This window comes from Culex quinquefasciatus, chromosome 1, assembly GCF_015732765.1.
Source record: "Culex quinquefasciatus strain JHB chromosome 1, VPISU_Cqui_1.0_pri_paternal, whole genome shotgun sequence".
Lineage (NCBI taxonomy): Eukaryota > Metazoa > Arthropoda > Insecta > Diptera > Culicidae > Culex > Culex quinquefasciatus.
In genome coordinates this window covers 2,044,747-2,065,231 of record NC_051861.1, presented here as the reverse complement: position 1 = coordinate 2,065,231, position 20,485 = coordinate 2,044,747, and the positions used below count along the sequence as shown (strand labels likewise).

General features: G+C 35.4%; 1 protein-coding gene across 1 annotated transcript in view; it reads left to right on the top strand.

The window, feature by feature from the left end:
- LOC6035169 (nucleolysin TIA-1) overlaps positions 1-20,485 on the top strand; it is a 251,215-nt gene that overhangs the window by 198,693 nt on the left and 32,037 nt on the right.

Genomic DNA, 20,485 nt, shown 5'->3' with positions numbered 1-20,485 from the left:
ATCCGTCCATTCTATTAAAACGAAATACAAACCGTGTCGTTCCGGGCTGGCAGACTGGCTGGGTCCTTGCCACGATCGAGGCAGCGTAGCAGGTCATGACTTTTCAGGGTTGCCACAATCAAAATATTTTTTCAACCTGTTTTGTCTTGGGCAAATCTCAAACATTACAATTTTAAGATTTTGAAATCATTTTTTAAGATCAAACAAAAAAATCTAGTTTCTGGCAACCCTGCCAACTTCAATAGTTGACCCCCAGACGGTCGAAAAGGAAATAAAGTGCCTCGTTTTTGCCCCCAACCCCTGCATTCCACGCTTGCTGCTCCTTTGATCCACTTTCACCCTCACCGGCAAAAGGAGAGTTGGCAGCCTGGGCCAGGGTGCTGAACTGAAAAGGACACACTCTCTTTGGTTGCTTCAGACATAAGCAGCAGATATCTAGCGCGATGAAGGCTCCCAGTGTTGTACAGATAAAACAAATAATCAAGCGGATATGAACAAAGGGCCCGCACCGGAGAATGAAGCGAGTTGAGGGAAAAAATTGGATTGAGTCACTTAAGAGGGATTTTTAAATTATTTAAAAATAATTTTAAAAAAACTTCTGAAAAGCCGTTTCTGTAAGAAGTTTGTAAAATTCACAAAACCTTTTTTTATTTAAGTTCTTTGGTCTGCCATGTTGGACCCGCTTAGTTGTCATCCACAAATGACGTAGCAATGTTTAAGGATTTTACATAAAAATATATTTTAATGTGGCTTTCTCATGTAAATCACTGTTTACTTTCTTACATTTGTTTTATTGTTTTTTTTTTTCTTAACGTTAATTTAGTCTAGAACTGGCAGCACTGCCAAATGAATGTTTATCGTCATGTGCTTTAACTGATAAGTTGCAATTCCGTTTTTTCTATGAAAAAGTTTTGTATATATTTTAAGTGTTACTATTCTTTCCCAAATTTTCCTCATCGAAACAAACACTTTTGCCGAAGACACCAAATCGATTCGAAACCCCGTTTCCCAGGCACGAAGTGTGATAACCTGGCAAGCTTAAATTAATTTAAAAAAAATCAAAAATCAATTGTTTCTCATATGTGAAAAATTAATATAGTCATGATTTTTGATGCAAAGTAAAAAAAACTTCCTTTAAATTTATAACGGGAATTTAAATTCTAAACTCTGGCAACCCTGTGGAGAGAAAATGATCATTATCGAGCAATTCCAGCTCAAATCAGGAATTTTTCTGGTACTTTTGTACCCGACCCTCTCCGATTTCAATGAATGGTATGGGAAATTGGACGAGCTTTCCGGTAAAAATATTTACGAGACTGAAAAACCAAGTCTGTCATATAGAAATTGCCAAAAACCACCAAAAAACCAGTTTTTTCATCATTTTTATTTTTAAAACCGCTGTATCTTCCCATGGATTGGACTTAGGACAATGGTCAATATGAAGACCTTTATGTAAAATTGTCTGGGGAATCGATTCTCACTATCGGTTTTTTAAAATTTTGACGTTTAGACCACTTTGCAAAAAAAACGGTTTCAGTAAATGATTTTTTTATTTTTTTAGGAGAGACATACCATCCTGCATTTTTCGTCAGTCTTTTTGTAACATTTTAGGCTATTTCCTCATAAATTTTTAGCGAAAAAAAATCGTGACATCACCTTGAAATTTAACTTTTAAACTTAAAAATCATAAAATCTCATAGAAGTGGCGTGTATTTTTGGTTTAGTGTATTTTTTCAGAAAGCCCGTCCAATTTCCTACAAATTTGTCTTTGACCACTTTTTGATACGATGCAACGGCTTCGAGATACAGTTATTTTTAAATTGCAAAATACAAAAATATTTAAAAACCTTGCACCCTTCTCAAATGTTATTTTCGAGTGCTATTTGCTCCATATACACAAAAATGGCTTATATAGGGCTAGGATAACATGTCTACAAAGTTTCATTGAAATCTGATAGGGTCGGGTACAAAAGTACCAGAAAAATTCCTGATTTGAGCTGGAATTGCTCTATCATAAAACATAATAGTAAGTAAGTGAAACAAGATATTTCTACTTTTTTCTTGAAATAAATTCATTTTTTATTATGCAGTGACAAGATTGATTTATATTTGAATAAGGAATAAGTTCAACTAGAAAACATTCAAAAACAATATTAATTTACAGCAGTGTTGCCAACAATTTTATCTTTTCCCCTTTAGGAAACAAAAGATATGTGACATTACGCGATCGAAAACTAGTTAACCCGATTGAATCTATTCTTAGTTAAAGAAATATTCTTTTCTGAAGATTTAGAGACAACAGTGATGCCAGTATTTGTTATTTATTTTGAAAATTATTTAACGACGAATATTTGTTACGACGATAATATACAATTATGTTGCTTCAAGATTGATTTTCTACATAACTATTAAATGTATCGAACATTGAAATCAGTGTTTGCCAAAAGAGTTGCCGAATTTTCTTTCTTTCTCGCAAAAATAAACATTAACTTTTGATTAAGTGGGGAAGTCAATTCAGCATCTTTTATTAATTTCATAATTAATTATATTATGAGATCATCATTAAAATATTCAGAATAAAATTGATAAAAACAATTTTGTTTTGAAAAATAAAAAAATGCATTTTACAGAAACGTAAGACCACTTTCGCTCAATTCGAGCCCAAACTGACCATTACCACGACCCAAAAGAAAAATCCCAATAAAGAAAGCCAACGGAAAAGAAACCCCTGCCAAGAAGCAGAAGATTACAAGATTTATTCTGATAGATAAAATAAAGGAGCCGCCGGCGGCGACGGCGGCAGAATGAAGCCAAAGTGAACGACGACGGTCCATTCACTCTGTGTTGGCACTGTCTATAAGCGAACCGAACACACTCTGCCAGTCTGCCACCGCTTTCTCTAATAATAATCTGTGCGCAATTTTGCTCATTTTCCCATCCCCCTCCCCGCCAGAGTAGAAGAAAAGAAGAGTGAATGGAAGAAGAAAAAAGAGAACGCTGGCAACCCGGCCCCGGAATGAATGGCCACGGCTCTTCTCGGGACCGTGGTTCACACTTTCATTCATGGCACTCTTAGATTGGGGTTAGGGTTGCTTTGAGTTAATCTCTAGAGTTTTTTTTGATTAGGTCCTATAAACATATGAAAGACAATAGTTTATTGGTCCTTTTCAAAAAAAACTCTGGATCTTTTCTTGGGGAAAAGATTGTTTTTGTTGAGGGTTGGACGATTTGACGGCAGTGTTGCAAGTTAACCTTTATTTTTACTTTAAATTTGTATTTTGTTAAATCCATCAAGAAGAATCAACTTTATTTGAGTTTCGAATATATTCATCAAGGAAATACTAACAACTAAGATTATTGACAGCAGTGTTGCCAGTTACATTTATTTGTTTTAACGAAAAGATACAATTATGTTTATTTTAAAATGTTTCGAAAAATTACATGTGTTGTCAGACATTCTTTTTTCTTTGCTGATTAGTAAAATTGTTAACAGAAATTCTTTTTTTTCCAACTCAAAAAATAAATCGGATTGATAACATTTTTTTTTTCGAAATTGATCAAAGTATACCAAATATACCTACCAAGAAGTCTAGCAGAGAAACCCTAGAATCGAGTTAACGGCTTCAATCGTCGACAATGTTGTTCCACTTTGCCCGTTGCCACTCTTCAAACTCACACATCTTGACTGGCGTTCTCTGTGTTTTCCCGCTCATCTTTTGGTACTCATGATGAAAATCGTTTAAATCTCTCCCTGCACCCTCCTTCTCTACTATTACCGCCATCATTGAGTGGGAAAATCCGCGCCGGGGAAAATCCCTTTCAATTTCCACCGCCACTCTTCCAGAAGCTGAAACGATCTAAGCAAGCCGGGAGCGAAACGAGATTCCTTTCAATATTGTATCTAAGCTGTGTAATGATGTTTCGTTTGTTGTGTTTTTCCAACACCCACCACCCACGCGGCCGCCTGCTAGGATGCTGTGAAGACGCTTGGCATGCTGCGATCCGCTTGGGGACGTCGACGACGACCAAGCTCATTTTCAAGCTTTGAGACGATCGTTTTTGGCTGGTTTTGGCGCCTCTTCGGTGTGACTCCATCTAATTAAATGGTTTCTTTTTCTGTTTCGCAAGAAAAAAAATACGATTTCTTCGAAGCCAGCAATTCCCACCAGCTTAAGCTGGGACACTGACGTTCGGTCGTCGTCGTCGTCGTTCCGGATAATGCCGGATGATGACACAAATTGTGGTTTGGAACGAGCGCGCGCGCGATATTTACATTTATTCCCACAAGAGGCCATCAGACCGCCGCCGCCGGGGTCGAGCCCAACGACATGTTTGATGTGACCGGGGCCAGGCCAAGCCAAGCCAAACAAACACACAGAGCAGACACAATGGCCACAATAATGGCCACAGATGGCCCTCATCAGGTCTGCCACGCGGTCATGTCCCAATGGGGTACCTCCAAAAAACCCCGGGAATCATCCCGCCTCCCGACCTCGTTGATTTTCCACGTGTGCTCGGTCGGTTTAATGATATGTGAGTAAACAAAAGGAGCAAAATTAATTAAACTGACTAGCCTGTGAGTTGTGTGTGTGTGTGCCAGAGTGTGAAAAAGTTTTTTTGATCTCGCTAGAACCAGACTGCTGCTGGTCTGGATGGTCGTGATGGACGCAACAAGATAATACCTGCCCGGAACCTCAAATTAGACTCGCGGTTGGAATGTGTTGGTGAACACAGGTGTGCAATGCAATTTGCACGTTTGTGTTGAAGCCGTTGAGCTCACCCCCGGAGAACTTTGAACTGTGATTGAAAATTCATTAGTGTTGCTGTCATGTGGATTACGTTTTTGGTGTAGCAGGGTTTCAAAATAGTAGTTTATGCAACAAGTTGCAAAAAGAGGATTTTTTCAGCACGAGTCGTACATTTATCCAACGAGGTTCACCGAGTTGGATAAATACGACGAGTGCTGAAAAAATCAAGTTTTGCAACGAGTTCCATACAACATTTTTTGCAATTCCGAAAAACACCCATTGAGTGAAATTTTAAGTCAAATTTTCTTGTATTTTGTCAATAAATCGCTTAAATCAAAAAAAAGTTGAAAAGTGTTACTTTTCGAAACAAGTGCTGAAAAGTTCAACTTTTCAGCACCCATTTCAGTGCTGAAAAGTAGAACTTTTCAGCATTTATTTTGAAAAGTGTTGCTATTCGATTCTGTTATTTTTGGTACAGAAAAGTAGGCTATTTCGTCGTTCAAGAATGACAGAAAATGTAAGTAGTTTCACGACGGAATTGCAAAAAAAATATTTAAAAGAGACGTATGCACGTAAATGTAAAGACTTTCTTATGAAAATGGATAAATACATAAAATAATAAATAAAATTTGATTTGGAAGGATTTGTGAAAACATCTTAATTAATGACTTTTCAAGACCCTTATAGCTGATGATCAGAAAATAAGCTCAATAACAATATGATTCTGAGATTTGATTTTTTTTTTATTTTGATGTTCAGAATATTTACCGAACATAAAGCACCATGCGTCTCCAACAAAATTGACTCAGAACTTGTTGCGTTGAAAAAGCATGGTAATTTCAGTTCGATTGAAATCCGATAACGTTTTCATTTGTTCTATGAATGTATTCAGCTATGTTTTAAGAATATTTTAGAATTTTTCATTAAAATCCCAAATAATCACCTTTCTTTCACAACGTGGTGAGTTGAAGTTTGTTCAGGTGTTCCGGAGTTATGTTTTTTTTTTCTAATTTAGATTCTGCGAAAATTCATTCAGATGCAACTTTTGGACCACCCTATTTCTGATAGGACCTAATTGCCAAATAAAAAAAATACGGGTCTGATTATTTGAGCAAAGAACTTGAATGCCAAATTTGACCAATTTTGATCGGGATCATTCTGGTTTGAGGTGGAACTGTTGCAAAAAAAATCCATTTGTTTTTTTCTCGATTAGAATAGAATTGTAATTATTCTTTATGAATAATTCAGGAAGTATTCCATTGAGTATTCCATAATATTTTATCTGTAGCGAACTCGTTTTTTTTTTTTTTTCAAAATAAATGTGTAATAACATGCTAGTTTTCCCTTTACATTTGCGTATTTAAAACTAGAATCAAAATTCGAAAATGTAAGGAACCATGCGATTTTTGAAGTTGTATACTTTTTAGAATTTAATAAACATGTTATCAATAATCAAATGAGTTCATTTATTTTATTCTAAAATTTATATATTTCTGGACTTTATAAATATTTGAAATATTTGTACTTGAAATACTTTGCAATAGTTGTTTAGATACTTTCAACATAAAATACAGCGACTATTTTCAAAAAAAATTACCCAAAAATGGCTATAACTTGAAAACGGTGCACTTTATCAAAATTTCACTAAAGTACTTTTTGATTGCAAATTCGATTTTAGATCGAAAAATGAAGTTGAAAAATTTTTGCGACGAATATTTCGATTTTTTGAAAAAATCTGTATTGATTCAAAAAATCATAACTCGGTCAAAGATTTGTTGTCCATTCTGGAAATTTCTGGAAAGTTGGCATTTAATGTCCTCTAAAACATATCAAAAAATAAAAAAAAATAAAAATAGTTTTTTTTTTGCAGATAACGTTTTAGTGATAAAAAGTGAAATTAAAAATCACCAATTTTTTTTTACCGTGTACCATTTTTTTCAGTCTAGTCCATATCCATACCTACAACTTTGCTGAAGACACCAAATCGATCAAAAAATTCCTTCAAAAGATACAGATTTTTTAATTTTCATACATCATTTTTGTATGGACAGCTGCCAAATTTGTATGGAAAATTATATTATATTATATAACAAACTAATGATGCAAAATGGCTTCTTTGGGCATACCAAAGGCACCAAAAAAGTTTCAGCTGGATTAAAAAATACAAAAATTAAAATTAAAGAAATAAGACCGATTCCGTAGAGAACTGCTCACCTATCAACACTTCAAATTCAAAGTCATTAAATAAATATTGCTAGCTAACTTAATCAAAAGGTCCTATCAACAAACGAACCCTATGGCACACATACCTTTTGGAAAAGTTTTCTAAACTCCATTGCGATACTACATACTTTTCCTGTCATTCTCGCGCGACGAAACGGCCTACTTTGCACTACCAAAAATTACCGGAAGGAAAATTTATACATTATTTTTCAGCACTAGTTTCGAAAAGTAACATTTTCATTTTTTTTTTTGCTTTGAGCGGTAAAGGGACCATCCACAAACCACGTGGACACCTTAGGGGGAGGGGGTGATTGTATGGCGATTGTCCACGCTCCATACAAAAAGATTTTTGTATGAACAATTGTCCACGAAGGGGGTTGAGAATGCTTAAAAAAGTGTCCACGTGGTTTATGGATGGTCCCAAATTTACTTCTATTCAAAAAGAGTTTTTTCAGAATTCCAAAAAAATGTTGCAATACTGGTTTTTTTTTCATCATTCATCGTATTATTCCAACTCGGTAAACCTTGTTGTAAGACTCGTGCTGAAAAAAAATTCTTTTTGCAATTTTTGCATAAACTACTATTTTATACAGTCAAGTTCTTTGAGGATGGGTTTAACTTTGATTCTTTACCTGATTATTAAGTAAAAAATAAAACTTTAGACGTTTTCGGAAAATAACTGTATCGTCGGTTGTGTGCTATCTTGTGACACGTCCTATCTTTTTACGTCATACGTGTCACAAGATAGCACACAAGCGACGATATGTTCAAAGAATCGCGGCCCTGATGACAAAGCTTACATTTCCAATCAATAAAACATCCAAACATGATTCTTTGTCCAATTCCGTTTTGCCTTCCTCACCTTACTGAGGAAAGGCTATAAAATCACTCGAAAAATGAACTTCTTAATTTGACCTCATAGACCCACCTTCACGTATACCTATCGACTCAGAATCAAATTCTGAGCAAATGTCTGTGTGTGTGTGTGTGTGTGTGTGTGTGTGTGTGTGTGTGTGTGTGTGTGTGTGTGTGTGTGTGTGTGTGTGTGTGTGTGTGTGTGTGTGTGTGTGTGTGTGTGTGTGTGTGTGTAGGGATGTGGGTCTGTGCACCAAAAAATATGCACTCGATTATCTCTGCACTGGCTTAACCGATTTGGACCATTTTGGTCTCATTCGATTCGTCTTGGGGTCCCATAAGTCCCTATTGAAAATTATGAAGTTTAGTAAAGTACTTCAAAAGTTATGCTAAAAAAACGATTTTGGCGTATGTCCGGAAGATTGTAAAAAGGGTGGTTTTTGTAAGAAACCCTGTCATGTTATACATTTTCAGAAAGTTATTAAAAAGACCTTTCAAATGAGCCTAAAACATCAAGGATCTGACAACCCTATTAAAAGTTATTGGCACTTAAGTGTTATTTATACACTTTTTAGAGGTTTGATTTCAGATATTGTGATACAAATATTGTCTGAATCTTCCATGCGAACTATCGTTGGATAGGTTTTTTTTTTATCAGACCTTGCCGATGAGCCAGAAATATTGATGATCTGCGAACCATATCAAAAGAAATGAGTAATAAAGTTGATTTGTTAAACATGTTAAGGGGGAATGTTGCTATTTTTACTGAATGTATTGACTTTATGAATATGAGGAAGGCACCAACAACCTAAAGGTGGATTAAGTAACGTTTTTATGTATGTAATTGAAAAAAAGCTTGTTTCGGCCAAACATTTTTTGCAATCAATTGGAAGCATTTCAAAATGCATTTCCCTGCGTTGAGAATCATATTTACCATGATCGGTAACGATTATTTTTTTAACTATTTTTTTTTGTGAAATTCCGATGTACAGTTATTGCACGGTATGGCGGAAAGAAAATATTATAAAAAATGTCGTCATTACACATATATTTTTACAGTAATTTTAAAACAGTTTTTCATACAAATTGTAATGCATTTCAAAAGTTTTTTCATGCAAATGTTGTTCCAATGGTTTACAAGTATAATTTTGATATTATTTATGCCATTCAATTTTATTTTCAAACATTGCCTTATAAATGTGTTTAATTTTTTTTTGTTTTTGAAGGAAAAGACAAGTTGTGGCCAAAAAGTAAATTGCATGTTTGTATTCTCAAAAATTTAAATAAGACCTCATTCAGGATTACTAAGCCTCTAATTCCATCAAATGCCACAACCCTTTCCGCGTCATTATCGCACACCATTGAGTGGTGAACTAGTGACGCATAAGCCCGCCGCACACACACACAACTCATCATTCACCATCATTTGGTTTTAAGCTTTTGTGCGGCCTGTTGAAAGCGTCATAATTCCCAATTTCCATCAAAGCCAACTCCCGATTAGGCCTCCTCCCCCACCGTGAACACACACACACACACGCACCCACTTACTCATACAAAAGGCATTAAAACAGTAGAAGCCGGCGCGCGCGTTGAAAGGCTCGTTGTCGTCGTCGTCGGTCACGGCCTACTGGGAATACTCTCAGGCCAGGCCAGAACTAAAAGCCACCACCCGAGCAAAATTGAGCCGTCAGCAGTGGTGGGGGCGGCACTGCAAAGTGTTGTCATATGCCATCACACAAACACACACACACAGGTGTGGGTATCGCGCGCGCGCTCGGCTAAAAGGTGCGCGCATAATGAAAATTTAATTTGTCAAATTTATGAGGTGTGCCGAAAACATTGACACGCGAAGCAGAGCCTTTTTCCCGTTGGGAATTTGCTCTGCCCTGCCTGTGCCACCGGAACATAACCTTACCTGGCTGGCTAGCTGGTTGGTTGGCTGACTGTTCCGGATTTTCCGAGTGGTTTGAAGCCACCTCCTCCCCCGCCCCCTTAAGGGGGTGATGGCGGTGGCGCTAATGAATTGAATTATTTTGCACAAAAATATGAGGTAATGCGCGGTTTTCCAATTGAGTCTCCCGGCACACAAAGAGCACACACACACACAGAGTCGAATATGTGTGTACATAAAGTGTTTTTATGAGGGTGTGTTTGTGTTTGTGTGTGTCGCATCGTTTTGCGGTGACAAATGGATGTCGGAAAAATAAGTGGATTAACTCGACTGCCAGCCGCCACCAGGGCAACGCGAGCGATGATGGAAAATGGAAGGGTTGTTAATGTTGTCACACTTCAATCGATTTTCAACGACTGTGGCTGCTGTCTCGAAAGAATGTTTTTTTTTTTGTTGCTCAATTTGACAACCTTGCTCTATCGGAGTTGCCATGGAATTTGCAGCACAGTTTCGTGGCATGTTTTGTAGGTTTTTTTTGTTAATGTCTATTTTTTTTTATCCTGCAAAAATTTTTAAGTTTAAGCTCTAGTTTGCAAGATTTTTTAAAAATGTTTAACTACACGGAGAGACTGTGCTAAGAAATTTTAACAATTAAAATTGATGATTTTACTTTCGTAAATTTTAACAAAAACGTACTTGTTACTGCCAATTTTAAGTTAAAATTACCAAAATTCAGTATTTATTTAATAACCTGTTTGTTGAAAATGCTAAAGGCAAAAAGCAAACAGATTTCCCGAACTCGAATGAACGTGCGCGACTGTTAGCTTTGGTTTTGGGAAAATCAAAAATTTTGTTTGTTAGGAAACATCTTTTTGGCTAGTGTTTTGTTGTCAAACCAGGTACTAACTTTTTTTGATTGAATGCACCGTTATCATTATTTGCATTTTTAGGTAAAAAGATATAAATCGGAAAAGGATCCTCGTATTGGCATACTAATAATACAAAATGGCACCTTTTAACAAAGGAAATGCATGGAAAGTTGTATCCTATTAAAAAAATACAAATAAAAGTCGATTTACGAAAACGTAGACAAATACTAATATCTTAAAATACATTTTCTAACAAATAAAATTTTGAATCTTTAATCTTTTTATTTTATAATTAATTTGAGCCACCCTAATCAGATATCATATCCTCAGCTGCTTAACAAATTAAAAGAGGTTATGTATTTGAATTTTGTTAAATGTTTTTTTTTTATTTTTCTTTCTATGCGAATTAAAAAAATCATATCTTATAAGTGTGAACGAATATGAACCACCCTAGATCATCTAAGACCACCCTAGTTGCCATAAAAACCAGGTTCGACCACGTTTGTCCACAAACCAATTTTACCTGTATTTGAGCTCATTAAGGACAGTTTTGATACTGATTTATGCGACATTCATGTAAATTTTCTCATAGAGAATGGTACAAAATCTCATAAAATGACCATTTTTAAATTGCTGTAACTTGGGTTTAAGAAAAACCCTTTTGAGCTGTTATATTCATATTAAAGAAGAAGTTTTAAGATTTCAGATGCACCGCGGAGTGTATTTTTTTGTTTCCCCCTCGAAAAGATACAAACATTTGAAAAAGGCCCATTAAAAACTTTAAAAACACTGTAACCAAATCAACCTAGCGACTTCGTTGACATTTCAAAAGACGCGTATTTTTATGCTCTTACACCTAAAATTCAGAGTCGATATAATCGTTCTCTCAAAATTTATTGAGGGCTCAGTGCCAAAATCGATCGAATAATGGTACCAACTCACACCATCATAACAAATGAGTTCATTCGTTAGTTGAATCAATAAATCTCCAACAAGTGTCATACATCGACTTCTGACTTCTCGTTGGTCACCAAGTTGTGGTGGCCGAGGCAGCTAAGTCATTGGATTGGTTTATCAAAGGTCTCTGGTTCGATTCCCGTTGTCGACATTTTTGGTTTTTTGTTTGACGGATGAACTTTTTTTGCAAATGAACCTCGAGAGAATAGTTCTATCGCCCATCTCCAGCTGTGTTCTCTGCGTCCGTGAATGGTACCACTATTCTCTCGACTCGAGACCATAATTCTCTCGGACTAGCGCTGCCAGTTTTGGGTGTAATATGTCCCGAAGACACCAAAACTGCCAAAAATAATACAAAAAAGATACGCAACAAAAACACTTTTTGATGGGCCACCCTAATGCTTTCCATATAAAATGCTGTAGAATTTTCAGTTTAAGAGATAGAGATTTGGTGTCTTGGACAAAGTTGTTTGAAATGGCTAGTACTACAATACTGCCGAAGAAAATATACCTCTATCTCATCTAGAAGCGAAGATAGTTTTTGAAAATATTAGAAATTGTTGGACCACCCTAATATCGTTTTGACCAAAACATGTAGAATTTCATTTTTAACAAATGCTTCTTAGACACCGAAGCTCGAAAATGCATTCCTGAAGCGGAAATAAATTACTCCTGCTAAATTTGCGTTTCCGACCACTATGGGGGTGGGGGGGGGGGGGGTTAAATTTGGCCTAAAGTACCCGAAGTCAATTTTTAATTGCCTATTTTAAGATTTTTTTTAAATTACAATTTTTTCAATAAAAACAACGTTATTAAGACATAATTTTTTTGCCCTTTCTTGAATTTTCTGGAACTGGCTTCTTATGTCCCGTAGAACATATGAAAAATATTTAAAATAGTGTTTATTGGAAATCAATTTTCAGTGACAAAAAATTCAGAAAAATCTCCGTGTGTCATTTTTTTGCATGTAATACTTATCCATGCCAAAGACATCAAATTGATAAAAATAAGATTTTTGAATTTTCAAATGCTATTTGTTGTATAAACAGTTTGTATGGGAAAGGCAACCCAAATGTTCCAGCCAGAATAAAAACTACAAAAATTACAATTTCATAAAGCCAAATTTCATACAGTATTGCTCAGCGATAAAAAATATAATTTCATCGGGATAATTTTGTTGTCCATGGGAGCATTGATATTCGATCACAGGTTCTTGAAGAATTTTCAGCTGAAATTATGTAAAAAAAATATTTAAAAGATGATAGCCATCAAGGTTCTTTGCAAAGATTTGTCAATAATTTGCTTATATAGTAATAATCAACATAATTTAAGTAAATAGGATGAAAGAGTCGATAGGTATTCACAAAGGAGGATTTAAAAATCACAATTATATATTCTTTATTAAAGGATTTTAAACGATTTCGTCATTAAGAAAATTGAATGCTATTTTTGACGTTTTCGAGAACGGACCTTATTGAATAACATTTAATGAGCAATATTTTCACCACCAAACCACCATCAGTTAATAAAACCTCGTTACAACGTGCACACAAATGACCACATATCCTCTCTCTCTCTGTCTCGCAATTACATGGTGAAAAATCCTGTCCGACAACATAATTCAGGGAAACCCTCTGCCCCCAAAAAACCCAAGTAGCAAACCCACAGGAAAAAGTCCATTCACATTATTTATACAATCCCAACAGCAACAACAACAACTACTTGCAACAATGCAACACGAATGTTAACAGCTCGTTACGCACACGAAAATTGCTTCTGTCTGTTTGTGTTTTCCGAGCTGTGTGTACGAATTGTCCGCACCTCGCTCAGGGTTGCCAGATTTTTCGGATAAATTTTGAGCTGACAGATTTTTTCACTGTCTTTATTTTTACTCTGATTTTTTTTTTGTTATAATTTTGTGTTTTGCAAAAAAAAATATGTTTTGGAAACCCTGTCCACCCTGTACAAATTAAAATATCTGAAGTGGGACACGGTGTGGGGGGAAAAGCGGGCGGCAATCTACATGAGTAACGACACCTCTCAAATAAAATTATTCACAGCTCATATGAGATCGACCAGCTGCATAGTCACGTCACGTGCGTTTTGTACGCCACCACGCCTGAATGTATGCAATGCGAACAAATAGAGACAAACGTGTGAACTGCTTGTGTGTGTGTAGGGTCTGCACACGTGGCGAAAAACAACGAAATCAATAGCCCAAACATAACTCGGGTGATGTTTTCCTTTTTGTCATTCATAATGTTTTACATAATGTTACTGGTGCTCGAGCGAACAAACACACATACACACACACACACTTGTGTAGATGACCTGGAACGAAATTGTTAATTAGTTTTTAAACAAGTGTGAAAGCATGGTCTGGTTTTGGTCGGGCCACACAATTGCTTCTGAGTGCACCCCTGGTGGTGAATGGGAGTATCAAAATGTAACGAGTTGCTAACAAGTTGGGGAAAGATATATGACACAATGTTTTGAATTCTGAATTACTTTCAGTGTAGCAATTGTAGTCATTTAAAATTGATGCAATTAGTATGAAATCTGAGCAAACAATCTCTAAATGTTATCATTACTATCATAAACACTCACTTTTCTAAATTTCAATACCATCAAAATGCAAAAAAAAATCCAACAATTTCGCGACAACTGCTCCAAATGAACTCCCCCCGAAAAAGCTCTCTCTCAAATGGTGTTGATGTTTTTCCTCCAGACTTTTCCTTTTTCGCGCCATGCCAACCTAAGATGCTGCGAGTTTCCCTTCCTCCATTTCCCAAAAAACCAATAAATTTCCTCGTTCGACACTCCAGCTGAAACAAACCAACCAACCGACCGACACGAGCAAATAGAAAGAAAATTGATGGCTATTGAATTAATATGGTTGGAAATTGCGTGGGAGTGGGAGTGAAAACGATGGCAGTCCATCAAAGCAAGCCGCGCCACGCCACGCCGAACACAACTTGGCGCGAGAATATAAAACTCGAATAAACAAATTAGGAGCCAAGCGGGGAGGAAAGTGTGGTCGCAGTAGGCGGGGCTGGAATTTCTTCGGGTTGGTGGGAAAAGTGTGGAAAACACACAAAATAGTCAGTAAGTCATGGCAAGCTTTTCTTGTTTTATTTACGGTGCGCTGGCTGCGTGCGTGACTGGTCGTAATATAAATTGATAATTTGATCAAGTGAGCACTAACCGGCGTGTCGCGGCGGAAAAGCAGTTTTCCAGTTGTTGTTTCCTTTTCTTCAAGGTTGCCTTTTACGCGCCGCACTTTCTCGTGCTTTTCTTTCCTTGGTGTGGTGGAGAAAAGTGGAACATTTTACGGTGGGGCTGGAAAAATGCCGCAATCAATTCTCGTTTTGATTGTTTTTTTTTTTTCGTTTCATGACTGCTTTAAGATCCACATTTTTTTTTTAAATTCAAGCTTTTTTTTGACAAGAACAAATTGCGACAAAAGTGATGGTCGAAAAAGTGTTTATGATATTCCCCTAATAAATCAGCCCGCACTACTTACCAACACCACCCTTTCCTTTCGAAAAAAAAGCAAGGCGAAATTCCATAAACATAACGACTTGACTGATTCTGCTTGCTCCAATTTTCCCTCCGATTCGTAGATCACGATTTTTATGTATTCACAGCAGCAACTCTTCGAGTTTGCCTCCCTTGGCCAAAGTATGTTTCCAGCCAATGTGGGTGTGTACGCCAGTACTCGATAACTATTAAATCTGACACTCGAGTATTTGCAGTCGCATTCCGGGAAAATTCCAAATGAACATACGAGAGGGAAAGAGTGGAGGGGGAGAGAATTTTGGTTAGCGAGGATTTTGAAGAGGAGGGGAGGCTTTGTGTACTCGTCTGCGGCCAGCAATCCGTTTCATTTCGTCCTTGGTCGTGTTGGCTTGCTCCTGGACGAGCTGGCTTGTTCTTTCCATGCACGGTGGAAAATTTTAATTGTTCGTTTATTTTTAAAATATTTTTGCTGCAAAATGTTAACTAAAAAAAATTGGTTATTTAGAATTTATTTCAATGTATGTCATTCCATGTCAACTGAGTACACTTTTGGACTCGACCTTCACCGATTTGGACCAAACTTGGAGGGAACGTTCATCTATCGATAGTTAACAGAAATCCTAAGTTTGGTGCTGATTGGACCATCCCTCTATATTTGGCACCGCCCTCTTTTTTGACGATTTATAAAAAAAGATATAAACAACTTTTTTTCTTTTAATCATAACTTTGCAATTATATGAGCAAAAGACTTTCTACAGGTTGCATTTTATAGAAAATTGTCCAAGGAATTCGATAAAAATAAAATTTTAACCCTTAAATGCCCACTAACATTATATTTTAACGTTTTAAGTATTAAAATTCAGTTTTGACCAATTCCTTATATTTTTATTTGTTTTTTTTTTATCACCATCGTGTTTCCTGGACAATTTTACATAATAATCAATGTAGACCTCAAACTAAAATGAACTATTGGCGTGATACAGCGATTTTACTAAAAAAAGGTTGATTTTGCGCTGCACTCTGTCCTATGAATTCAAATTCGAAATAAGTTTCTCACATATAAAAACCGAACTATGCGGAATTCATCCCTTTTTGTTGAAAAGTACACCATGTACTTCCGAGTGCTGCGCAAAATCAAACTTTTTTCAGTAAAATCGCTGTATCTCGCCAATAGTTCATTTTAGTTTGAGGTCTACATTGATTATTATGTAAAATTGTCCGGGGAACACGATGGTGATAAAATAAAACAAATTAAAATATAAAGAATTGGTCAAAACGGCATTTTATTACTTAAAACGTAAAAATATAATATTAGTGGGCATTTAAGGGTTAAAATTTTATTTTTATTGAATTCCTTGGACAAATTTCTATAAAATGCAACCTGTAGAAAGTCTTTTGCTCATATAGTTGAAAAGTTATGATTAAAAGAAGAAAAAAAAGTTTTTTAGAAAATCGTCAAAAAAGAGGGCGGTGCCAAACATAGAGAGATGGTCCAATCAGCACCAAACTTGAGATTTTTTTTACATTTTTTTAAAGAATTTATTTTTCAATTTTTTTATCAAATTTTCCTTTTCTAGTTTTTAAAGTATTCAATGACACTACACGTGGTTGAGACTAGATTAGATAAAATAATATTTGATTAGATAAGATTAATAAGAGTAGATAAGATTAGATAAGATTAGATAAGATTAGATAAGATTAGATAAGATTAGATAAGATTAGATAAGATTAGATAAGATTAGATAAGATTAGATAAGATTAGATAAGATTGAGAAACGGGTTTTAGACTCGCTTCGACAAAATTGTAGATAGGCGTCATCCATAAAGTATGTCACGCTAAAATCGGCCAAAATTAACCCCCCCTCCCCCCTATGTCACACTTTGTCACGCTGGCTCCAACCCCCCTTCGAAAAGTACGTCACATTCTGTTGGCTCCCCCCCCCCCTCCATATTGATTTTTTGAATAATTTTTACATGATTTATAAATAGGATTATTTATCAATTCGGAGTTCATTCGAGAAAGTTTTTAATTTTTGCAGGTTGTGTTTAGATTTTTATTTTTATTTTGTTGAATGTTGTAGTGATATAAATCATAATCAACAGTTTTTTTGAAAATCTAATGATTTAATCATATTAAATCTATCATCGAAAACTCTGTTTCTTAATTTTATCAAAAAAAAACTTTTTTTAGATATAATCTCTGACTGAATTTTTTAGTATTCAGGAAAAAGTCTACCGTGACGTCACGGTCTCACGGACCCCCCTCTCCCCCTTGTCACACTTTTGTCACGCTTGCGACAACCCCCCCTCCCCCCCTAAAGCGTGACGTACTTTATGGATGACGCCATATTGGCGAATTGAGTTCAGGAAAAACTAAAAGATCCTGTCATCAGCCCAAAATCTGCACTTTCCTCCGTGCAGTTTAGTCCTGCTTAGAGCCACCACCAACTCCGTGGGTGTTGAGTGAGCATATCAAAGTTCGGAAGGACTCTCTCTTGCTGGGTGCCGAAAACAAGCTCAACCAGCATTCTCCGTTCCTCAACCCCCACGGAGAAATGTATAGCGTATAATCCTTCGATGGGCAAACATCTCATATATTCGAATAAATATCTTTATTTGTGTATTTGCATAAGAATCTAGGCTGTTTTCTGTACGTTATTGGATTGCAAATAGTGTTATTTATGTTTGACGTGCTTCAGCAAATAAGGGCCTTCTTCGTGTGATGCAGCAGACTCTAGACTCTGGCCTCTAGCCCTCTGTAACGCCGCCGTATATAAATCTCGAAATACAGCAGCAGCAGCATCCTTAGTGCCAGCATGAGAGCAAAATCCTACATCCTTAGGAAGATAAAGACATGTGTGAGTGTGTGTGTTTATGGCAAAGGAGAGAACGCCACTTATAGTGCATCATCATCAGTTGCTTTCCAGAGAAAAGCCCCCCCCCCCCCCTTTTCTTCCTTCTACAAGGACACCCATGGTTTTGACCCCGGCCATCGAAACGAGGAGTCCGTCTTCAATCCGACAAAGTTGAGTGAGTGCTAGTGAGCATGGAGTGGAATCTTGATTACCCTTCTTCTCCTTCTTCTTCTCCATTTTCTCCTTCTTGGGAACGACTTTTCGGGGCGGGAGGAGGGGAGGGGGCACTGCAAAAGACCATCAGACCAGGAATCAGGAGGCACTTTGGACTCAAGGACCAGGACGAAGTCCTGGGGGAGGAGGGAGGTTCGTCCGACGAAAAGAAGGCTAATAGTGCTTTCTTTCTATGCTCTTAAAGCTAGCGAACACACACACACACACACAAATCGAGCAAAATAAACGATCTATAATTTAGATTACACCACTTGAGAATTTTGCTGCAGTGTGTACGTACGAAAGCGGTTTCTCTTTTGGGGATGGTCAGCCCCAAAGAAGAGAGGGGCAATGGGGCGAAAAAAGGGGCAAATGTTTGCCTCTTGGTGCGCATTTTCGCAAAACCGTTTTTCGAGGTTGTTAGAATTTGCAACGAATTGGCAACCAAGTGTTGTTTGCTCACTACATAAAACTTCTTTCGGGAAGATGACCCAGATCTCGGTTGATGAACGGCTTGAGAAATTGGTTGAATGTGGTTTGAATCGCCAAGCCAACTTTGATGAACTGAGAATTAATCATGGCTGTCGGTAGTCACAAAAGCTATCTTTTTAGGATAACAGTTTTTCATTTTCAAATGACTCTTGGAACTAATTTTTACTCATGTTAGAAAAGAAAACATAAAAATACAAAAATACATAAATACAAAAATACAAAAATACTAAAATACAAAAATACAAAAATACAAAAATACAAAAATACAAAAATACAAAAATACAAAAATACAAAAATACAAAAATACAAAAATACAAAAATACAAAAATACAAAAATACAAAAATACAAAAATACAAAATACAAAAATACAAAATACAAAAATACAAAAATACAAAAATACAAAAATACAAAATACAAAATACAAAAATACAAAAATACAAAAATACAAAATACAAAAATACAAAAATACAAAATACAAAAATACAAAAATACAAAAATACAAAAATACAAAAATACAAAAATACAAAAATACAAAAATACAAAAATACAAAAATACAAAAATACAAAAATACAAAAATACAAAAATACAAAAATACAAAAATACAAAAATACAAAAATACAACAATGACAAAAATACAAAAATACAAAAATACAAAAATACAAAAATACAAAAATACAAAAATACAAAAATACAAAAATACAAAAATACAACAATGACAAAAATGACAAAAATGACAAAAATGACAAAAATGACAAAAATGACAAAAATGACAAAAATGACAAAAATGACAAAAATGACAAAAATGACAAAAATGACAAAAATGACAAAAATGACAAAAATGACAAAAATGACAAAAATGACAAAAATGACAAAAATGACAAAAATGACAAAAATGACAAAAATGACAAAAATGACAAAAATGACAAAAATGACAAAAATGACAAAATGACAAAAATGACAAAAATGACAAAATGACAAAAATGACAAAAATGACAAAAATGACAAAAATGACAAAAATGACAAAATGACAAAATGACAAAATGACAAAAATGACAAAAATGACAAAAATGACAAAAATGACAAAAATGACAAAAATGACAAAAATGACAAAAATGACAAAAATGACAAAAATGACAAAAATGACAAAAATTACAAAAATGACAAAAATTACAAAAATGACAAAAATTACAAAAATTACAAAAATTACAAAAATGACAAAAATGACAAAAATGACAAAAATGACAAAAATGACAAAAATGACAAAAATGACAAAAATGACAAAAATGACAAAAATGACAAAAATGACAAAAATGACAAAAATGACAAAAATGACAAAAATGACAAAAATGACAAAAATGACAAAAATGACAAAAATGACAAAAATGACAAAAATGACAAAAATGACAAAAATGACAAAAATGACAAAAATGACAAAAATGACAAAAAATGACAAAAAAACAAAAATACGAAAATTACAACTTGTAACCAATTTCATATTGTTAAAGTTAATAGAAATTTTAAGCTAATTATACAAAAAAGAATCTGTTGATATTTTGTGCAACTATTTTTTTAAAATCATATTCTCTTGTAAAAATCGCAGCAATGATTCCTCGCCAGAAATGTTGGCCAAACCATCGATTCATTCCTCGATTCGCGGGAGCCCACTAATAATCCTCAATTAGTGCTTTCCAGAAAGCGCTAATAATTTCAAATTTTCAGCTCGTAACGCTCACGCACTAAAATCATCATCATCATTCCGGACCCCTACAGTCGTATGAACCCGGACTTCTCCGCGGCAGGATTCCATTCGAAACCCGTTCGTTTGCTAATTTCACTCAAACAGTTTGCATTGCGATCGTGT